Raw genomic sequence first — 17,983 nt, 5'->3', positions numbered from 1 at the left:
AACTTTTTTTTTTAATCAACTGGTGCCAGAAAGTTAAACAGATTTGTAAATCACTTCTATTAAAAAATCTTAATCCTTCCAGTACGTTTTAGGGGCTGTATACTAAAGAGAAATCCAAAAAAGAAATGCATTTCCTCTGATGTCATGACCACAGTGCTCTCTGCTGACCTCTGCTGTCCATTTTAGGAACTGTCCAGAGCAGCAAATGTTTGCTATGGGGATTTTCTCTGGCTCTGGACAGTTCCTAAAATGGACAGCAGAGCTCAGCAGAGAACACTGTGGTCATTAGGGATGTAAGAAAAAATCGATTCTCGCGATAATCGCGATTTTTTCATTTGCCGATACTGAATCGATTCAAAATATTTTTGAATCGATTCTTTTAGGGATGTGGAATTTTTATCTCCTGACGCCTGGAACAGCATGTCCTGTCCTGGGCATCAGGAGATAAAAGTTCCACATTTGTGGAGCCGGGCAGGCCGGATCTGACACGGCGTCGCTCTGGGTGTATGGAGCGGGCTCCGACTCGTGCCCGCTCCATACTATGCGACCCCCGGCTGATTTCAGTAGCCGGGGGCCGCCGCTAATAGCCAGCATGCGGCGATCGCCGCGGCTGGCTATTAAAGGAGTACTCCGGTGCACACTTTTCTCATGTTATGCAAAATAAAAGAAAACGCACTTTATCTTACCTGCCAACGAGCCCCCGGAGCTCCGGTACAGGTGTTCGGTCCCCGGGCTGTATTCTTCTTACTTCCTGTTAGCCCGGCACGTCACACGGAGCTTCAGCCTATCACCAGCAGAGGCGGGACATCACTGCGGCCGGTGATAGGCTGAAGCTCCATGTGACGTGCCGGGCTAACAGGAAGTAAGAAGAATACAGCCCGGGGACCCAACACCTGTACCGGAGCTCCGGGGGCTCGTTGGCAGGTAAGATAAAGTGCGTTTTCTTTTATTTTGCAGCCCGGACGGGATAACATGAGAAAAGTGAGCACCGGAGTACTAGATCGCCGCTGTCAAAGCTGACAGCGGCGTCTATTGGGATCTATGAATGCTCCCAGGTGGGCGATGTATCGGGATATATCGCGATGTATCGTCACCTAGACGGTATCGCGATATATCGGGATATATCGAATCGCCACACTGGTATCGTGATTCGAATCGCCAAATTCTTGGCGATTCACACCCCTAGTGGTCATGACATCAGAGGAAATGCATTCTTTTTTGGATTTCTCTTTAGTATACAGCCCCTAAAACGTACTGGAAGGATTAAGATTTTTTAATAGAAGTTACAAATCTGTTTAACTTTCTGGCACCAGTTGATTTAAAAAAAAAAAGTTTTCCACGGGAGTACCTCTTTAAATCAACTAGTGCCAGAAAGTTAAACAGATTTGTAAATGACTTCTATTAAAAAAAAATCTTTACCCTTCCAGTACTTTTTAGCAGCTGTATGCTACAGAGGAAATTCTTTTCTTTTTTAATTTCATTTTTGTCTTGTCCACAGTGCTCTCTGCTGACACCTGATGTCCTGATGAGAAAATCCCCATAGCAAACCTATGCTGCTCTAGACAGTTCCTGAGACGGGCATCAGGTGTCAGCAGAGAGCACTGTGGACAAGACAAAAAACAAAATTCAAAAAGAAAAGAATTTCCCCTGTAGCATACTGCTGCTAATTAGTACTGGAAGGATGAAGATTTTTTAATAGAAGTCATTTACAAATCTGTTTAACTTTCTGGCACCAGTTGATTTAAAAAAATAAAAAAAAATGTTTCCACCGAAGTACCCCTTTAAGGAAAAATTAATGCAGGGGACATAGTCGAAGGCAGTTAAGGGCCCTGGTGTTTAGGACATGAAGAGGTCATAGCCACACCCCTCATGACATCACGCCCCACCCCTCAATGCAAGTCTATGGAAGGGGGCGTGACATCGTCACGCCCCCTCCCATAGACTTGCATTGAGGGGGCGGGGTGTGACATCATGAGGGGGCAAGGCTGTGACATCACAAGCTGCCCACGCCGGCTGCAGCATTCGGAACAGTTTGTTCCAAACACTGAGCAGCGGAGTACCCCTTTAAATTAATTCAGAACTCAGACCAGATCCCTGAATTGATTCAGAACCCAGACCAGATCCCTAAATTCATTTAGACGTCAGACCAGATCTCTGAATCAATTCAGAGCCCAGACTCCAAAACTTATTTAGACCCCAGATCAGTCCCCTGGATTATCACTTCTCAGACCGGACCCCAGAACCCCAAGTTACCAATCTCATGTCTTCTTGGTCCAGGCAGAATTGGGATATTGTATTAACTATTTACATTGCATCCTGATGCTGGCTAGGAACATGTGTACTGGACGGACCGGGGTCTGCCAGAAATATTGGTTATGCCGTCACACACAACATCCTGGCACTGGATAACATAAGGACAGTGTGTGCCAGGCTGGATAGGGCACAAGCTCTAAGGCATATGCTTTGCCCACCCCCAAAATAAATATTTATAACATATGACAGGCGTAGATACAATACCTCAGCAGTACACTGTCCAAGGATAATGAGAATCAGCACTGTGAGAGCCTAAACTATGTATGATAGTACAGCGCTAGACCATACATACAGTTACCAAATAATACCACTGTACAAGGTACATATATTATCATCATGCATATCACCATCATACTGTCACCGAGGAATAACCAATATATCAAGACAAACATTACCAATATTAGCAGTTGCCACCACACAATAACCAGATATTACTGCACTGAGTGTTGAGAGGCATAGGCCATATTCGAATTTGCGATATTTCGAGAATATATGGACGAATATTCGTCATATATTCGCTAAATTCGCATATTCGTAATATTCGCGTTTTATTTTCGCATGTGCGAAAATTCGCACGCCAGTCTCACACAGTAGTATTAGAGCCTTCTTTACACCACACAAGCTGGAAGCAGAGAGGGATGATCACTGTGATGTGTACTGTGAAAAAAAAACAAAAAAAAAAACGAATATTCGTAATTACGAATATATAGTGCTATATTCGCAAGTTCGCGAATATGCGATATTCGCGAATAAAATTCGCATTGCGAATATTCGCAAGCAACAATACTGCACAGTTATCTCTGTTGTTGAGTAGAGAACTTAGTGTAAACTACTGGAAATGACCTAGTCTCATGTGTCCTGGAAAATGACCCTGGTGGTGCATAAATGCTTGGGGAAAATTTAGGCTACATGAGCACATATTACTTGGGGCAGTGTTTTTAGTAAATATAGACCTGCATACCTCTTTCTTTCTCTTTCTAGTCAAATTATTCCAAATATTAATCCAAGGACATAAAGGTGGCTGGGTGCTTCCTATGATTTCCTATGTTCCCTCTAATGGAATAAGCAGAGGGGTCATTACCTATCCATATATTGTTATCCACTCTTCTTGAAAAAAATTGGTCATCATAAACAGTGGCGTCTATTTACATCCCACTGTCCTGCTCCTTTACCTGAACCACTCCTGCTCCTAAAGGGGATAATTCCAATAACTGCTGCCTTTCCTCTCAGCTTGGGAAAAATGCAGAATTGGACAGTGTATCTGCCAAAATTCTTCCCTAAGCAGACAAGGAATTGTGTGACCAGATGCACCCATGTTCTTACAAGTCTCAACCGTCCTGAGCATGATTAAGTCATCCCAACCTGCTGACAGAGGCTAATAGAGGAAGTTACACTGAAGAGTATGATACGTTTAATATGGCTGTCTGGTGCGCGGTTTCTGTGTACTATCCATTTTATAGATATGAAAATTAGGGCATTTGGTACACTGGGGGAGGGGGTTACCTCTAGATGCACTACTACAGCTTCCAGTCTGTTAGGCCTCTTTTACATATATGCGTCGTCAGTTTTTTTCCCCCTCCGGGGCTGCAGAAATTGCACCGGAGAGAAAATGAAGCAAGAACTGATCCCTTTCATTTGAAAGGGACAGTTCCCAATCATCTGGCGTCTCAGTTTGGATGCCGGATGATTGCACTCACCGGACCGGCACAGCACAGACAGGGAAACGCATCTTGCTGCGTTCTCCCAGTCCGGCGTTAAAAAACATTGGACACAACTAATGCCAACGGATGCACAACTAATGGCAACTGATGCAATTGTGGCATCAATTGTGGCAATTTGCGCCCAGTTTCACCGGAGCCAGACGCCGCATAAATGTAACTCTAGCCTTACTCTAACAACAACTTCTAATAAATACTGAGCCATCCCTTTGCAGAGGCCTTGAGTTACATCACCACCGAGGGGCTGCTCATTTTTCATTAGGGGGCATTGTTAGCGAAGCGGGTGGATGGCCATATCGGTGCATCCCCCTGTTCCTTGCCTTGCGCATGCACTAGATGGCCCCGATAGCAAAGGTGGAAAAACACATTTGCTGCAAAGCTGACACATGGAGAAAGGTCTAGGCAGAGCTAGCACTAGAGCTGAGGACAGGATGATACCTGATAGAGGTCTAAGTCTACCCCTGAGGAGGGAGAGTAAGGACATTGTACACATCTGAAGCCTGCCTTGAAAGGGTATGTACTGTCTGTTGCTGAGCAGCCATTGACTATCGGGGCATGCTGGGAGTTGTAGGTTTTTAACCGCTTCAGGCACACTGGTTTGGAAACTGTGTTCTAGGTTTTCAAAATGTGGACCCTCAGCTATTGCATAACTACAACTTCCAGCATGCCTGGACAGCCAACATGCTGGGAGTTGTAGTTTTGCCACAGCTGAAGGTCCACTGTTTGAAGACCACTAATATACCCAAACTGCTTCTCCTGTCTCTCCTATACCATTAGATTTTATTGGGTGAGTGAACTGTGGGATATTAACTAGTACAGAGAACAAGTTCTCTCTGTTCTCAGTAATAAAGTATGAACATAGAAAATGGCTTTGGGAGCACATTAGTAGGGATGGAGCAGTTTGGTATGAGAGGGATATAATAGTGTGGATGTGGCCTACAGTGTGGGGGAGGAGCTTAGGGCCCCCCTCAGTAGGTCTCATAGGCCAGTACCAATGTTTATTGAAGAAGCTTGGAAGTGAAGAAACAATCCGGGTAGGATAGCGCAATGCACCAGGAAACTATGCAATCATTTTTATTAGCCACAACATTACGCGTTACGAGGTATTGGAACCTCTTCCTCAGATGTGTAGGCATCGTGTGTTGCCAACACATCTGAGGAAGAGGTTCCAATAACTTGTAACGCGTAATGTTGTGGCTAATAAAAATTATTGCATAAAGTTTCCTGCCTATCTTACCCTGTATGTTTCTTCACTTCCAAGCTTCTTCATTCTACATCGGCCAGAGGTTCCTGCCGCCGACGCCAGGAAGCTGCACCACTTAATATTTCCTTGAATGCGTTTACTGCTGTTGTGTCACTATACACAACAGAGCAAGACCACTTTTGGTGGCTATTTTTCTCACCTTTTCTGCACAATTGTAACAATACTACCCTATGAGGAGTGCTGCTCTCTCTTTTCCATAGAGTATCTATTGCACAAATTTATTGTCACTACTAAATGGAGCCTCTAAAAATCTTTGTGCTTGCCACCGAAACAAAGCCATTTAGATGAGTATAAGAGATTTTTGCAAACATTTCTGCAATAAAATGAGCTGCATGTGAATCCATCCTTATATGAAAATGTCATGATTTAGCATGAACTAGGTTTTAGACCTTATCAGTAATCTATTGAATTCTACAGTTTAAGGTGTCAGGTGACTTTAGTTTTTTATTTTCTTATAATCCCCAGCCTGCCTAATAAGATAACTAAAACTTCCTAGCTCCTGTATCGGGGCACCCCGTTTGTGGCTGGTGACTCTGCTTTCCCCTGAGTGTCTACAGAAGGGGTAACTGACAGTGCTGCTTTCCAATCACTGGCTAGGGCGGGACACCACTTCCGCCAGTGATTGGTGGAGCAACGCTTGACGTAGCGTCTGCAGATCTGGCTGGCTCTAATGAAGCAGACTGTCAGCGGTGACCTGCCAGTAATGGGGCATCCTAATCCTGGACCTACGAGGAATCATATTTAGGTGAGTTTAAGTATTTATTATCTAATTAAACAGCCTGGAGACAATAAGAAAATAAAACATTCCATTAGATAACCCCTTTAATTTGCCTCTTTTGTCCCAGGTGTACTTTGTGCTGTAACCTGACTAAATAAAATAGGCAGTGTCCTTTTCACTGCATTATGAAGGTGTTAGGGAGTGTATTGTATCCTAGTCTGGTTGCCTAAGACGCCTAACATTCATACTGAATAAATATAAACCTGGACCCAGGAACAAAAACACAGTTTCTATGCAGAGATATTATCTTACACCACACAGTGACAGCTGCATAAAAATGCCTATATTAGTTGTCAGTGTGAATGAGAAGCAAACAGCTGTATATAGCATGAGGCTGGCCATGAGATTTCTAAGTGGCTGCCATCAAGTCGTCTCTTCCAAATCTGAATATATATATATATATATATATATATATATATATATATATATAGATCCCGGAATGTTCTCTGTCTTTTGTTTGATAAGTCAGCCACTTGTTTTAATGCCACTGTGTAATCTTCAGCCAAGAGGGCCCTAAATTTAGTTTCAATGTTCACTCAGTGGGAATGCTAGTTATCTGAAGATAAACTTACCCAAGCCTTGGAAGATAAATATTGTCAGTATCTCATACAATATAAGGTTGAGGCTTCAGCTCTCTGCATATATATATATATATATATATCTACAGTAGAGGAAAAAAGTATTTGATCACCTACGTTTGCCAACTGACAAAGAAATAATCAGTCTATAATTTTAATGTCAGGTTTATTTAAATAGTAAAAGACAGAATAACAACAACATAAAATCCAGAAAAACACATTTCAAATATGTTATAAGTTGATTTGCATTTTACTCTGTAAAATTAGTATTGGAACACCTATCAGATTTCTAACTACCAGGTGTCTACTTTACAGGCAACAAGCTGAGACTAGATGCAATCTCTTAAAGGGAGTGCTCTTCATCTCAACTTGTTACCTGTATAAAAGACACCTGTCCACAGAAGTAATCAATCAATCCGATTCCAAACTCTCCACAATGGACAAGGCCAAAGAGCTGACCATGGATATTCAAAATCATTAAAACCTTTTTCCTCCACTGAATAATGTTGGAGAACACTTAGGCATAGATCCAAAAAGAAAATCCTGCTTGTCCACTGCTAGCTACACAAATCTCTTCCCTGTCTATACAGGTGGCTTACTACCAGTCACCCAACAACAATTAACAAATGTGTTACTCACACTGGTTATAATGTTCTCTTTTGAGGCTTCCACATCAGAACTCCATCTCTCATTATATGTTCCTCACAGCCTCCCAGTGCAGATTTGGTTATACCTTTTGTAAGCCCAGTAATATTAATCAGCCCCAGCTGTGCTGGCTTAGAGCCAACTCAAAATCTTGAACGCCTGTCACGTCTGGACAGGACATTAGTGAGGCCCTAAACTCACCTGCAACCCCTGACCCTTCCTATTGTGTATCCACCCTAAATGATGGATCCACAACCACGAAGACAGTCCCTACCTATCTACATGCTGGGACTTCAAGCCAAAATAACAAACTACAAAATAGTCAGAGGTCAGGGAATTGTCAGGAATACAAAAGGTAAACGCACACTAACAATACAGAGGGAGACAAACAAACCAACCAACAGATAAATCAGAGTCAACAAGCCGAAGTCAGAACCTAGAGATGCTTACTCAGAAAGCAAGGGGTTAATACAGGAAACACAGCCGAAGTCAGAATACCAGATTGTAGAATACAATACAGAATGCTAGCTTCAGAAAGTTCTTTCAGAGGCAATGTGCACTAGCCACTGAAGGCTTAAATAGCCTTGTGGTCACACAAGGTATCTGAATGGCTAAAAAAAAACAGCAACTAAGCAAAGCCAGAAACTTAAAAAAGTTTAACCCCTTGGACCAGACTAGGGCGAGTCATTACACTGGTCCAGGAAGAGGATAAAGGCAGCACTACCAAACTTGCCTTTCTTGCCAAGGGGTTCAAAATTGGTATCCACATACCTTGGGAAAATATAAATATAATGATCACCAACAACCATTCCTGTCACTGTCTCACAATATGTGTGTATATATATATATATATATATATATATATATATATATATATATATATGCTTTAGTTGCCATCAGGCTTATTGCCAGTTTTGTGCTACCAAAGTTTCAAATACAATAGGGAGATTATGTAAAAGATTTTCTCCTATTTGGCTTGTGCACCAATTTGTCATCACAACTTAATCACTGGATACTATGAATGATCCCATTGAATATAATGGAATTGATTGATCATGGATCATTTCCCAGGTGTTTTTAGGGAAATGCCTAATCAAAACATTTGTTATAAAAACTATGCCAGTTATAGAAACTGTGTGAATGTTACAAGCTACACTTGTAACTGTAAAACATCTCGGATCAAGTCATAAATGTATATAAAAAAACAAGGTGTATATTTTCTAAAAACAGTGGGTTTGGTCTAATATTGCAGTCCAGCCCCTTTGCTTATGATGCAGTTCACAAAAGGCGAACATATCCTTTAAAGTAAATTAGAATAATTCAACTATATACCATCATGTAGTAAAGAAAATCAAGAAACAAGAGGAATTGGTTGGACTAACAAAGTCACTTTGAAAACCTCCACAATAAATACACCAACCCATGCTAGTTTGCAAATTGTATTTACCAACTTGCCCATATACTTGATCATATTGACCATTTATCCTGTAAGTCGAGCCTTAAAGGGGTACTCTGGTGAAACATTTTTTTTTTTTAAATCAAATGTTGCCAGAAAGTTAAACAGATTTGTAAATTACTTCTATTTAAAAATCTTAATCCTTCCAGTACTTATCAGCTGCTGTATACTACACAGGAAGTTCTTTTCTTTTTGAATTTATTTTCTGTCTGACCACAGTGCTCTCTGCTGACACCTCTGTCCATGTCAGGAACTGTCCAGAGAATGGAGAAAATTCCCATAGCAAACCTCTCCTGCTCTGGACAGTTCATGACATGGACAGAGGTGTCAGCAGAGAGCACTGTGGTCAGACAGAAAATAAATAAAATAAAAAAAAGAACTTCCTGTGGAGCATACAGCAGCTGATAAGTACTGAAAGGATTAAGATTTTAAAATAGAAGCAATTTACAAATCTGTTTCTGGCACCAGTTGATTAAAAAAATGTTTAAAAAAAATGTTTTCCCCAGGAGTATCCCTTTAAAGTAAGGGGTATGTTGCTTTCAGACTGGGTTCACACTATGGAATTTCCGAGCAGAATTCCGTTTTGAAATTCTTCTCGTAAATTCTGGTACAGCAGAGTCCCATTGGTGTCAATAAGGTTCCACTGCACAGTGCACATGACTGAATTTCCACAGAGGAGTTTTCATTTTAAAACACAAGGCTAATAGTAGATCCTTGCAAACCTAGATACATACTGTATAATGTACATATGCACTAAAATGTTTGATATATTGTTTCATTTGCATCTGTGCTGATTATTCCTCTACACTGTAAGAAGGTTTTCAGCATTGTGGTTCAGTGCTACTTTGTAATAGCTGCTAGTAGGATTCTTATGTTTTTATGAATTAAATGATTGACTAATATTGTAGAGCAGTAGCCCTGCTTACGTTCTTTCTTGGCAGCTTGCATAGTGTCAATGAAATTTAAGGTCCCCTTGTCACCTCATACTCCTGTATTTATGTCACTGTAATTTGTATTGCTAATCATTTGTAAAATAAGGTTAAAGGGAACTGTCACGATTCGGCTTCCAGGTAGTGGATCCTCTGTGTCAGCGAGGGATTGGCGTGGACCGTGCTAGTGGACCGGTTCTAAGAGGCTACTGGTTTTCACCAGAGCCCGCCGCAAAGCGGGATGGTCTTGCTGCGGCAGTAGCAACCAGGTCGTATCCACTAGCAACGGCTCTACCTCGCTGACTGCTGAGAAGGCGTGGGACAGAAGGACTAGGCAGAGGCAAGGTCAGACGTAGCAGAAGGTCGGGGGCAGGCGGCAGGGTTCGTAGTCAGGATGGGTAGCAGAAGTTCAGGTACACAGGCTTTGGACACACTAAACGCTTTCACTGGCACAAGGCAACAAGATCCGGCCAGGGAGTGCAAGGGAGGAGACCAGATATAGCCAGGGAGCAGGTGGAAGCCAATTAAGCTAATTGGGCCAGGCACCAATCATTGGTGCACTGGCCCTTTAAGTCTCAGAGAGCTGGCGCGCGCGCGCCCTAGAGAGCGGAGCCGCGCGCGCCAGCACATGACAGCAGGGGACCGGGACGGGTAAGTGACCTGGGATGCGATTCGCGAGCGGGCGCGTCCCGCTGTGCGAATCGCATCCCCAACGGCCATGACAGTGCAGCGCTCCCGGTCAGCGGGACTGACCGGGGCGCTGCAGGGAGAAAGACGCCGTGAGCGCTCCGGGGAGGAGCGGGGACCCGGAGCGCTAGGCGTAACAGTACCCCCCCCCCCTTAGGTCTCCCCTTCTCTTTGTCCGGTAACTGCCTCCCCTGGGATGAGGACACCGGGAAAGAATGGAGGGTTTCCTCAACGGCAGGCAGTACAGCAGGAGTGGGAATGGGGAGGGAGGGCAGAGGGCGAGGCCTGGCACGGGGCAGTGTGACACCAGGACGAGGGCCATGGGGAGGCACAGAGGCTTGCCTGACGGGACTGGGAGGGGGGGAGAGGCACTTCCTGTGGCAGGCAGAGTCCCAGTTCCTGATCTCCCCGGTGGTCCAATCAATGGTGGGGGAATGAAGCCGGAGCCAAGGCAGACCGAGGAGGACCTCAGAGGTACAGTTGGGGAGAATGAAGAACTCAATCCTCTCAAGGTGGGGTCCAATAGACATGAGGAGGGGCTCTGTGCGGTAACGCACGGTGCAGTCCAATCTGGCTCCGTTGACCGCGGAAATGTAGAGCGGCTTGACGAGACGGGTCACCGGGATGCTGAATTTATTAACAAACGACTCCAAAATAAAATTTCCAGAGGCACCGGAGTCCAAGCAGGCCACGGCTGAGAGGGAGGAGTTGGCTGAAGAAGAAATCCGCACGGGTACCGTGAGACGTGGAGGAGCAGACTTGGAACCAAGAGACGCCACACCCACGTGAGCTGGGTGCGTGCGTGCGTTTCCCAGGCGTGGAGGACGGATAGGGCAATCCACCAAGAAATGCTCGGTACTGGCACAGTAAAGACAGAGATTTTCTTCCCTACGGCGATTCCTCTCTTCCTGGGTCAGGCGAGACTTATCCACTTGCATGGCCTCCTCGGCGGGAGGCCCAGGCGTAGATTGCAACGGATACTGTGGGAGAGGTGCCCAGAGATCTAAGTCTTTTTCCTGGCGGAGCTCTTGGTGTCGCTCAGAAAAACGCATGTCAATGCGGGTAGCTAGATGGATGAGTTCTTGCAGATTGGCAGGAATCTCTCGTGCGGCCAGCACATCCTTGATGCGACTGGATAGGCCTTTTTTAAAGGTCGCGCAGAGAGCCTCGTTATTCCATGATAACTCGGAAGCAAGAGTACGAAATTGGATGGCGTACTCGCCCACTGAAGAATTACCCTGGACCAGGTTCAACAGGGCAGTCTCGGCAGAAGAAGCTCGGGCTGGCTCCTCGAAGACACTCCGGAGTTCAGCGAAGAAGGCCTGGACTGTGGCTGTGGCAGGATCATTGCGGTCCCAGAGCGGTGTGGCCCAAGACAAGGCCTTTCCTGAAAGAAGGCTTACTACGAACGCCACCTTAGACCGTTCTGAAGGAAACAAGTCCGACAACATCTCCATATGCAGGGAACACTGAGACAAAAATCCACGGCAGAGTTTAGAGTCCCCATCAAATTTGTCCGGCAGGGACAAGCGGAGGTTAGGAGCGGCCACTCGCTGCGGAGGAGGTGCAGGAGCTGGCGGAGGAGATGGTCGCTGCTGTAGCAGAGGCAGAAGTTGCTGTAACATGGCGGTCAACTGCGACAGCTGCTGTCCTTGTTGGGCAATCTGCTGCGATTGCTGAGCGACCACCGTGGGAAGATCAGCGAGACTTGGCAGCGGCACCTCAGCGGGATCCATGGCCGGATCTACTGACACGATTCGGCTTCCAGGTAGTGGATCCTCTGTGTCAGCGAGGGATTGGCGTGGACCGTGCTAGTGGACCGGTTCTAAGAGGCTACTGGTTTTCACCAGAGCCCGCCGCAAAGCGGGATGGTCTTGCTGCGGCAGTAGCAACCAGGTCGTATCCACTAGCAACGGCTCTACCTCGCTGACTGCTGAGAAGGCGTGGGACAGAAGGACTAGGCAGAGGCAAGGTCAAACGTAGCAGAAGGTTGGGGGCAGGCGGCAGGGTTCGTAGTCAGGATGGGTAGCAGAAGTTCAGGTACACAGGCTTTGGACACACTAAACACTTTCACTGGCACAAGGCAACAAGATCCGGCCAGGGAGTGCAAGGGAGGAGACCAGATATAGCCAGGGAGCAGGTGGAAGCCAATTAAGCTAATTGGGCCAGGCACCAATCATTGGTGCACTGGCCCTTTAAGTCTCAGAGAGCTGGAGCGCGCGCGCCCTAGAGAGCGGAGCCGCGCGCGCCAGCACATGACAGCAGGGGACCGGGACGGGTAAGTGACCTGGGATGCGATTCGCGAGCGGGCGCGTCCCGCTGTGCGAATCGCATCCCCAACGGCCATGACAGTGCAGCGCTCCCGGTCAGCGGGACTGACCGGGGCGCTGCAGGGAGAAAGACGCCGTGAGCGCTCCGGGGAGGAGCGGGGACCCGGAGCGCTAGGCGTAACAGGAACATCCATCAAAGACTCAATTAGTCCCCACACTGCAGTATTAATATTTTACATTGATTGATTCTGATATGTGTTACTGTTAGAACTAAATTCATAAGTTTACATACACTTAGGTTAAAGTCATTTAAAATTATATTTCTTCCTACAGATTCAATGTCTACAAACAACATTGTATATGACACAGGCAATTTTTTCTGACAAATGTTTCTAAACAGACAATTAAAGTTATACATTATAATATCATAATTCCAGTAGGTCATGGCTTTAGAAGTTTTTGATCCAGCTTCTTTTCTTGACTTCATGGGAAAATCAATAGAAATCAACTGACATCAGAAAAAGAATTGTGGATTACCATTTTCAATTCCATGGTGACAAAATGTTGTCTTGTCCCTGCAGCTATATTCTGTGTGCAGAGACAAAATACAGGAAGTGTGGGCAGACAAGTAGGGCTCTGTGTAAGCTCCCAGGTTGTCAATAATGCTGCTATGTAAGTCAGGAGCATGTCACAGAGCCTCGCTGCACAGAGCCCATCTTGTCCTCAGTGTACAGAGCCCTGCTTGACCTCAGTGTACAGAGCCCTGCTTGTCTTCAGTGTACAGAGCCCATCTTGTCCTCAGTGTACAGAGCCCTGCTTGTCCTCAGTGTACAGAGCCCTGCTTGTCCTCAGTGTACAGAGCCCTGCTTGTCCTCAGTGTACAGAGCCCTGCTCGTCCTCATTGCACAGAGCCCTGCTTGTCCTCACTGCACAGAGCCCTGCTTGTCCTCAGTGTACAGAGCCCTGCTTGTCCTCACTGCACAAAGCCCTGCTTGTCCTCAGTGCACAGAGCCCTTCTTTTCCTCAGTGCACAGAGCCCTGCTTGTCCTCAGTGTACAGAGCCCTGCTTGTCCTCAGTGTACAGAGCCCTGCTTGTACTCAGTGCACAGAGCCTTGCTTGTCCTCAGTGTACAGAGCCCTGCTCGTCCTCAGAGTACAAAGCCCTGCTTGTCCCCTGTGTACAGAGCCCTGCTCGTCCTCAGTGTACAGAGCCCTGCTTGTCCTCACTGCACAGAGCCCTGCTTGTCCTCAGTGCACAGAGCCCTGATTTTCCTCAGTGCACAGAGCCCTGCTTGTCCTCAGTGTACAGAGCCCTGCTTTTCCTCAGTGCACAGAGCCCTGCTTGTCCTCAGTGTACAGAGCCCTGCTTGTCCTCAGTGTACAGAGCCCTGCTTGTCCTCACTGCACAGAGCCCTGCTTGTCCTCACTGCACAGAGCCCTGCTTGTCCTCACTGCACAGAGCCCTGCTTGTCCTCAGTGTACAGAGCCCTGCTTGTCCTCACTGCACAAAGCCCTGCTTGTCCTCAGTGCACAGAGCCCTTCTTTTCCTCAGTGCACAGAGCCCTGCTTGTCCTCAGTGTACAGAGCCCTGCTTGTCCTCAGTGTACAGAGCCCTGCTCGTCCTCATTGCACAGAGCCCTGCTTGTCCTCACTGCACAGAGCCCTGTTTGTCCTCAGTGTACAGAGCCCTGCTTGTCCTCACTGCACAAAGCCCTGCTTGTCCTCAGTGCACAGAGCCCTTCTTTTCCTCAGTGCACAGAGCCCTGCTTGTCCTCAGTGTACAGAGCCCTGCTTGTCCTCAGTGTACAGAGCCCTGCTTGTACTCAGTGCACAGAGCCTTGCTTGTCCTCAGTGTACAGAGCCCTGCTCGTCCTCAGAGTACAAAGCCCTGCTTGTCCCCTGTGTACAGAGCCCTGCTCGTCCTCAGTGTACAGAGCCCTGCTTGTCCTCACTGCACAGAGCCCTGCTTGTCCTCAGTGCACAGAGCCCTGATTTTCCTCAGTGCACAGAGCCCTGCTTGTCCTCAGTGTACAAAGCCCTGCTTTTCCTCAGTGTACAGAGCCCTGCTTGTCCTCACTGCACAGAGCCCTGCTTGTCCTCACTGCACAGAGCCCTGCTTGTCCTCAGTGCACAGAGCCCTGCTTGTCCTCAGTGTACAGAGCTCCGCTTGTCCTCAGTGTAAAGAGCCCTGCTCGTTCTCAGTGCACAGAGCCCTGCTTGTCCTCAGTGCACAGAACCCTGCTTGTACTCAGTGCACAGAACCCTGCTTGTACTCAGTGCACAGAGCCTTGCTTGTCCTCAGTGTACAGAGCCCTGCTTGTCCTCAGTGTACAGAGCCCTGCTTGTCCTCAGTGTACAGAGCCCTGCTTGTCCTCAGTGTACAGAGCCCTGCTTGTCCTCAGTGTACAGAGCCCTGCTTGTCCTCGGTGTACAGAGCCCTGCTCGTCCTCAGTGCACAGAGCCCTGCTTGTCCTCAGTGCACAGAGCCCTGCTTGTCCTCAGTGCACAGAGCCCTGCTTGTCCTCAGTGTACAGAGCTCCGCTTGTCCTCAGTGTACAGAGCCCTGCTCGTTGTCAGTGCACTGAGCCCTGCTTGTCCTCAGTGCACAGAACCCTGCTTGTACTCAGTGCACAGAGCCTTGCTTGTCCTCAGTGTACAGAGCCCTGCTTGTCCTCAGAGTACAAAGCCCTGCTTGTCCCCTGTGTACAGAGCCCTGCTCGTCCTCAGTGTACAGAGCCCTGATTTTCCTCAGTGCACAGAGCCCTGCTTGTCCTCAGTGTACAGAGCCCTGCTTTTCCTCAGTGCACAGAGCCCTGCTTGTCCTCAGTGTACAGAGCCCTGCTTGTCCTCGGTGTACAGAGCCCTGCTCGTCCTCAGTGCACAGAGCCCTGCTTGTCCTCAGTGCACAGAGCCCTGCTTGTCCTCAGTGCACAGAGCCCTGCTTGTCCTCAGTGTACAGAGCTCCGCTTGTCCTCAGTGTACAGAGCCCTGCTCGTTGTCAGTGCACAGAGCCCTGCTTGTCCTCAGTGTACAGAGCCCTGCTTGTCCTCAGTGTACAGAGCCCTGCTTGTCCTCGGTGTACAGAGCCCTGCTCGTTCTCAGTGCACAGAGCCCTGCTTGTCCTCAGTGCACAGAACCCTGCTTGTACTCAGTGCACAGAGCCTTGCTTGTCCTCAGTGTACAGAGCCCTGCTCGTCCTCAGAGTACAAAGCCCTGCTTGTCCCCTGTGTACAGAGCCCTGCTTGTCCTCAGTGTACAGAGCCCTGATTTTCCTCAGTGTACAGAGCCCTGCTTGTCCTTAGTGTACAGAGCCCTGCTTGTCCTCACTGCACAGAGCCCTGCTTGTCCTCACTGCACAGAGCCCTGCTTGTCCTCAGTGCACAGAGCCCTGCTTGTCCTCAGTGTACAGAGCTCCGCTTGTCCTCAGTGTAAAGAGCCCTGCTCGTTCTCAGTGCACAGAGCCCTGCTTGTCCTCAGTGCACAGAACCCTGCTTGTACTCAGTGCACAGAACCCTGCTTGTACTCAGTGCACAGAGCCTTGCTTGTCCTCAGTGTACAGAGCCCTGCTCGTCCTCAGAGTACAGAGCCCTGCTTGTCCCCTGTGTACAGAGCCCTGCTCGTCCTCAGTGTACAGAGCCCTGCTTGTCCTCAGTGTACAGAGCCCTGCTTGTCCTCAGTGTACAGAGCCCTGCTTGTCCTCGGTGTACAGAGCCCTGCTCGTTCTCAGTGCACAGAGCCCTGCTTGTCCTCAGTGCACAGAACCCTGCTTGTACTCAGTGCACAGAGCCTTGCTTGTCCTCAGTGTACAGAGCCCTGCTCGTCCTCAGAGTACAAAGCCCTGCTTGTCCCCTGTGTGCAGAGCCCTGCTCGTCCTCAGTGTACAGAGCCCTGCTTGTCCTCACTGCACAGAGCCCTGCTTGTCCTCAGTGCACAGAGCCCTGCTTTTCCTCAGTGCACAGAGCCCTGCTTGTCCTCAGTGTACAGAGCCCTGCTTTTCCTCAGTGCACAGAGCCCTGCTTGTCCTCAGTGTACAGAGCCCTGCTTGTCCTCAGTGTACAGAGCCCTGCTTGTCCTCACTGCACAGAGCCCTGCTTGTCCTCAGTGCACAGAGCCCTGCTTGTCCTCAGTGCACAGAGCCCTGCTTGTCCTCAGTGTATAGAACCCTGCTTGTACTCAGTGCACAGAGCCTTGCTTGTCCTCAGTGTACAGAGCCCTGCTCGTCCTCAGAGTACAGAGCCCTGCTCGTCCCCTGTGTACAGAGCCCTGCTCGTCCTCAGTGTACAGAGCCCTGCTTGTCCTCAGTGTACATAGCCCTGCTTGTCCTCAGTGTACAGAGCCCTGCTTGTCCTCAGTGTACAGAGCCCTGCTTGTCCTCATTGCACAGAGCCCTGCTTGTGCTCAGTGCACAGAGCCCTGCTTGTCCCCTGTGTACAGAGCCCTGCTCGTCCTCAGTGCACAGAGCCCTGCTTGTCCTCACTGCACAGAGCCCTGCTTGTCCTCAGTGTAGAGAGCCCGGCTTGTCATCAGTGTACAGAGCCCTGCTTGTCCTCACTGCACAGAGCCCTGCTTGTCCCCTGTGTACAGAGCCCTGCTTGTCCTCAGTGAACAGAGCCCTGCTTGTCCCCTGTGTACAGAGCCCTGCTCATCCTCAGTGTACAGAGCCCTGCTCGTCCTCAGTGTCACGAGCCCTGCTTGTCCTCAGTGTACAGAGCCCTGCTTGTCCTTGGTGTACAGATCCCTGCTTGTCCTCGGTGCACAGAGCCCTGCTTGTGCTTAGTGCCCAGAGCCCTGCTTGACCCATGTGTACAGAGCCCTGCTTGTCCCCTGTGTACAGAGCACTGCTCGTCCTCAGTGTACAGAGCCCTGCTTGTCCTCAGTGTACAGAGCCCTGCTTGTCCTCGGTGTACAGATCCCTGCTTGTCCTCGGTGCACAGAGCCCTGCTTGTGCCCAGAGCCCTGCTTGTCCCATGTGTACAGAGCCCTGCTTGTCCCCTGTGTACAGAGCACTGCTCGTCCTCAGTGTACAGAGCCCTGCTCGTCCTCAGTGCACAGAGCCCTGCTTGTCCTCACTGCACAGAGCCCTGCTTGTCCTCAGTGTACAGAGCCCTGCTTGTCATCAGTGTACAGAGCCCTGCTTGTCCTCACTGCACAGAGCCCTGCTTGTCCTCAGTGTACAGAGGCCTGCTTGTCCTCAGTGTACAGAGCCCTGCTTGTCCTCAGTGTACAGAGCCCTGCTTGTCCTCACAGCACAGAGCCCTGCTTGTCTTCAGTGTACAGAGCCCTGCTTGTCCTCAGTGTACAGAGCCCTGCTTGTCCTCACAGTACAGAGCCCTGCTTGTCCTCAC

The 17,983-nt window shown here is 48.2% G+C and overlaps 1 protein-coding gene across 1 annotated transcript in view; it reads left to right on the top strand.

Moving 5' to 3' along the window:
* ADPRHL1 (ADP-ribosylhydrolase like 1) overlaps positions 1 to 17,983 on the top strand; it is a 58,207-nt gene that overhangs the window by 384 nt on the left and 39,840 nt on the right. The gene's annotated exons all lie outside the window — the stretch shown is intronic.

This window comes from Hyla sarda, chromosome 2 (genome assembly GCF_029499605.1).
Source record: "Hyla sarda isolate aHylSar1 chromosome 2, aHylSar1.hap1, whole genome shotgun sequence".
Lineage (NCBI taxonomy): Eukaryota > Metazoa > Chordata > Amphibia > Anura > Hylidae > Hyla > Hyla sarda.
The sequence above is the reverse complement of the archived record's forward strand: the minus strand, read 5'-3'. Positions and strand labels throughout refer to the sequence as shown.